The sequence below is a fragment of the Sinocyclocheilus rhinocerous genome, unplaced genomic scaffold (genome assembly GCF_001515625.1).
Source record: "Sinocyclocheilus rhinocerous isolate Xijiao unplaced genomic scaffold, SAMN03320098_v1.1 scaffold3470, whole genome shotgun sequence".
Taxonomy (NCBI): Eukaryota; Metazoa; Chordata; class Actinopteri; order Cypriniformes; family Cyprinidae; genus Sinocyclocheilus; species Sinocyclocheilus rhinocerous.
Window position 1 is genome coordinate 109,699 of NW_015655997.1, and position 5,662 is coordinate 115,360.

Genomic DNA, 5,662 nt, shown 5'->3' on the forward strand with positions numbered 1-5,662 from the left:
TTACCGAGGACTCAATGAGCCGGTTCAACCAACTGTCGAAGTTTGCCGAGGATTACCGAGGACTCAACAAGAACCGAATGAGCCGTGGCGAAGTTTGCCGAGGATTACCGAAGATTCTGATGAGTGAGTTGATGATACTGTGCAAGCCTGAGGCGCGTACTGGAAATATGCTTATTATGACTGTTATTAATTTTCATTTTATTAAAACCTTTCTGTCGAGTGATGCAAATAAATTTTACTGTAGTTTATTGTGCATGCATATTATATTTAAAGTTGCTTAAGCGAAATCAAGGAGTTTATGTTTATTCATTCTTTATACTGTAGACATTTAGAACATATCCGCGTTTGTGCATCAATGTCTGTAATGTGTGCTGTAGGTGTGAAACTTTTAGGAATCTTATCCAAGCTGTAGGCTAGTCAATATTGGTCAGTCAGTCGTATCTGTGGATCCGCGAATGAAATTGTGACCACAAACACCATTAACTTAAGTGAATTATATGGCAATAATCAGCAATATGCTTTCACACAAATAACTTTATTTTTTAATGTTTCAATATGCGTTGACACAAATGACTTATTTGAATTTTTCATTGATACAACATGGCACTGAGTTGTTAGAAAAGAAATGCATAGAGACGTTATTGCTTGATGACGTCAGGAACCGATGAATCGGCTTTTTGAACCGGTTCAATGAGCCGATCTGTCCGAAAAGTACCGGTTCACGGAAATCAATCGGACTTTGCATCACTACCAAATACCTTCCACTTCTTAATAAAAGACTTCACTGTGCTTCTAGGCATTGATAAAGCCTTTGAAAAGGTTTTTTTTTTTTTTTGCCTCCATCTGCTGACTTGTGCCTGTCCACAACTTTTTCCCGGAGATCTTTTGACAGTGCCTTGCCATCCATAGTTGACTGTTTGCTTCATTTGCACTACAAAGGACTGAAATGCTCCAGGAAAGCTCTTTTCATACTGAGCAAAATAAAATGATCACAGCTGATCACAGTTGAAAGTCAAATGGCTTTGTGTGCCATTGAGAAGGTGATTAGCTACACCTGATTGACAACTCATTTTTAGGAGGGTGTGATTCTTTTTCCAACTAAGTGATTCTGTTTTTTGTTTCATGTTGGTGATCTTTCACTTGGATGTTATAAGTTGCACTGAGTAAATACAGCTGGATAAAACAAAAACTGTGTTCATCTTCATTTCAGGCTGCAAAGCAACAAAATGTGATTATTTTAAAGGGGGTGATTCTACCCACTGTAGATTAAAACCCATCTCAGAGATGAACCATTTGAGAATGATCTTTGATTTGATAAATATGCTTGTATATAAGTTACTGGCCTTATTAGATAATATTAGATTTCTGATGAGCATCAAAGCTGTCACATTTATATTTTTTTTATCTTCACTTTATCTTTAAGTGCTTATTTTGCCCACTGTAGAAAATTTGCTGTTGTGTGTTATTGGAGAGAAGCCACTAAAAATGCATAGAACATTAGACAGGATCAAGAACATGAAACTTCAGTGCTATTTAAGCAAAGACCTATTAATTTTGTGCTAACTGCAAGACAGAGCACAGTGGTTTATCATTGAAAGTTTGTCTCTTGATTGCTTCGCATTTGCTGAAAGGTAACTGCTGCATAATGTAATTCAACAAATTGAGATCATTTGCATCTGGGTTATAGTGCTCCATTGTCTCTTCTGACCGTTTCTTATGGAAATACAATCCAAACCCTCTCATTAATGCTAATAGCTGCTTCCCATTCGAACAAATAGGACCACTGCAAATGACAAGTATGTCTACGTGCTTCATAGTTGGGTTTACAATGAAGGTTTTATGCATACTGTACCCCAAAATGCATAGTCTGGTGTGTCTAATGTCATGTTCATTGAGAAAGCCCATACGTTATTACAAGAACAACAGTGCCTGGGTGCTGGTGATATTCAATGATGCAACCCCTGCTAGATGTCAGGGAGTATGAAGCCCTGATTTCATTAATGGACTCATTTGGTTTATCTAAAATCAATAAACTGCCTCTGTAACATGAAAGAGGCGCATCACTGATGGGACATGGAGACATCAAAGTTTCCCGCCGAGCCAGAAGGTATCCCCATCCTTTTGAAGTTCTTAAAAAATTATGAGCTGTTCTCCACGCAGATGCTTCTCTGTGTCATTCATTTTCAGATATAATGAGGCCCAGTAATTATTTAATGTGGTTAGAATTCAACACAGAAGATCAATTAAGTTGGTTGGTTTCTAATTGGAGAAACCTTTACGAAAAAAAAAACATTATGGAAGAAATCATATGAAAAAGAAAACATAATCTTTTTGATAAGCAGCTCTTACTAAATCTTTAATGAGGCAGAAAGTGTTGACTGCAGTCTGGTGGATCACAACTTGTTGCACCGTTAGATGATCTACGTCATGGCAATGTTACAACTAAAACCATCTTTTAAAAATTAAAGTAAAATAAAGCTGAAATAAAATAAAATTGAAAAACTACACTTAACTGAAATAAATTTAAGATGAAGTAATAAAGTTACTAACTAAAATAAAACTAACTGAACTAATAAATCTATTAAAGGGGTCATATGATGCTGCTAAAAAGAACATTATTTTGTGTATTTGGTGTAATTAAATGTGTTTATGCGGTTTAAGGTTAAAAAAACACATTATTTTCAACCAGAGCGTAACATAAAACATGTCTGCAAACACACTGCCCAAAAAACTTGCGTTTGAATCGTCAGTGGCAAATTCTTTAAATATAAAAAACGTACTTACAGTCTGTGAGTCAGAACAGCCGGCATTGTAGTCTACTCTCCCAGGATCAGGAAACAGTCCTCCATAAAATGCGCTGGACACATCTGAATATTTGGGTTAAACTGTTCTGGAACAGTGTTGTAAATACAACTTAACCACTGATTTCTAGTCGTGTCCTCTTTTGGAAGGCCAAACAAAGTAGTTTCGCTTTCACAACGAAAAAGCGTCACACACCGCGGCCTTAAGTGAGCGGAGGCCGGAGGCCTAGAGTGAGCCACGGCCTATGCGGAGGCCGGCTTGAGTGAGCAGAGGCGGGCGGGCTTGAGAACGGCGCGGCTGGTGGATTCGACGAAGGAGCATCCGGCGGGCTTGCGGCAACCACATGTGATGGACCCCGGGCTGGACTCCGCTTCATCCACGGTGAAAGCCGATCCGGCGATCGACAGCGCGAAGTTGATGTATTTCCTCAGCGACCAGCACGGATCAGCTCTATGCATGACGAAGCGGATATCGTCCTCTTTTGGACCAAAGTAGTTTCGCTTTCACAACGAAAAAGCGTCACACACCGCGGCCTTAAGTGAGCGGAGGCCGGAAGCCTAGAGTGAGACCAAGAGCTTGTAACACTCCAAAAAGAAAGGAAAAATTGAAATTGCATCATATGACCCCTTTAAAACATTTTTGTTAATTTTGCTGAAATAAAGCGTAAATTTTTTTAAAAAAAAATTTTTTATGTTGCCTTGGCAAGTAAATGATATCAAGTTGAAATACTAAAATTACAAACTAACATAAAAAATTTATTTAAAAAAACATTTGAAAATAACAAACAAAAACGTATATATAAATGACAGAAGCAAAACAAAATTACTAAAGATTCAAATGAAAATGAAAGCCAAAAATAACAAAATAAAAGCTTAATTCAAAATATGAATAAAAACAATCATAATATATAAATATTACTAAAATAACACTGCCAATATAACTCAAACTAGAGACCTGCACTCCCGCGGGAGTACCACGGGACCAGCGGGACCCAACGCAACAGGGTGCGGCGCGGGACAACTCTTGATGTGAGAGTGCGGCTGCGGGCGGGAAGAGACTCGTGTGTGTGAGGAATGCGGAATAATAAAATGATTCGCGGGACTCCCGTAAAATAGAAATTATCTGAACACAAAGTGTCTAAAACATATAAATTGTTATTTATCTGTTGCACAAAAGCAAAAAGAACAACTAATATTAACATTAAAATGATTGACATGCGCAAGCTAGGCATAGTTTCTATTTATAACACGTGTTTAAAGGGTTGCGCAATGTAGCCAATCACAGACTCAGCTGTTGATTTCTGGAAGGCAATGGCCAATCAGAGGTGATTAAGTTAGAATCTACTCACCGCAGTGCTGAAATTGCGTGCTCACGAATGGTCTCATTTGGTCTACACACGAAGTGTAGACACTGTGAAAGATTCATTGTGCATATATTTAATGTGTTATAACAGAGCTTTATGAGATCGCGATTAACTGAGATGTCAGCTTTTAGTGATAATAAAGGAAGCGCGCTGCTCGCATTCTGCCATGCCAAACCATGCACGCAGCAGCACATGCTTGCTTTTCTGTTAAAAATAACAGTGGTTTGTGAATGTTGATGCTTAGCCTAAATAACAAATATTTTATCGGGAGCGTTTATGCTGATATGTTGTGGAGCTTAGGAGATGTTACAGAACCATTTCATGTAAATTTCTTGGATGTACTGAAAAAATCTATATAGATTACTTTTATGCGGGCTTTTGCGGGCGGGAGCGGGACAAAACATGAATGTCGCGGGCGGGCGCGGGACCAGATAAGATATTTTTCAGCGGGAGCGGGCGGGCGCAGGACAGAATCTAACTCTAACGCAGGTCTCTAACTCAAACCTCTGGGCTCTTTCAACTACATCTCACATTATGATCAATTTAATCACAGCAAAGTCTCTGAGGAAGTTTAGAACAAGGTTTAGAACAAAATAACTCTTAAATGCAAAAAAAGAGGATCATAACACAGCATCATTTGTATTAATGAAACCTTATGTTAGTGCAACCTACAGGCTCTGCTAATGCACAACATGATGTGGGAGTCAGATAATTGCAGATCTGCAACTTTGCAAGACCTCTGCAATTACCATAAAGGCTAAACATTCCACAGATTTTACCAGAAGCTTCCAAAAGCTGAATTAGAATTGCATTTAAGTACAAACACGGTAAAATATACTTCTATAATTGGTTCTTTGTAACTTGTCTGTGTTCTTGTTTTTGCTGTTTGGTGGAATATTGAAATGTAGATATATAATAGACGAGAGTGATGAATGCCAAGCCTCTCTGTAGGAATGTGTACAGGCTTAGAGAGGAAATTGATAGTTAATGTGAGTGTCTATAAGCCAGATGTGTCCATGCCATTTCTCATAAAAAAGCTTTCAATTATGGCTGTGGGGCTCATGACTGAGACATTAAGCTTCAACATGAACTATCGACAACACTATAGCAATATACAGGAAACATCCCTTTATATCAGGAGCTGATCTACCGGGCTGGCACGGGCAGTGTTCGAATTGTGTCAAAGCTCTTGGGGGGGTCCCCCTAACCAGCCCCCCCACCCTCTTCACAAAAAATAAATAAATAAATAAAATAAAATAAAACTTTATATACATACGTATCATGCAATTTTTGTATTTATAATTTTTTTTGTCTTGTACTCGTTATCGTTGAGAAAACCTAATTCTAAGATAAAAGATGATTTTACTATGATCAGTGAATTAGGTGTACCAAACAATCACTAAGCAAAGAAGAATTAAATATCTAGCCTAGGGGTGTGCGATGTTGACAAAAAATTATATCTCTATGTTTTCTGGGATTTTATCGATAATGATTGAT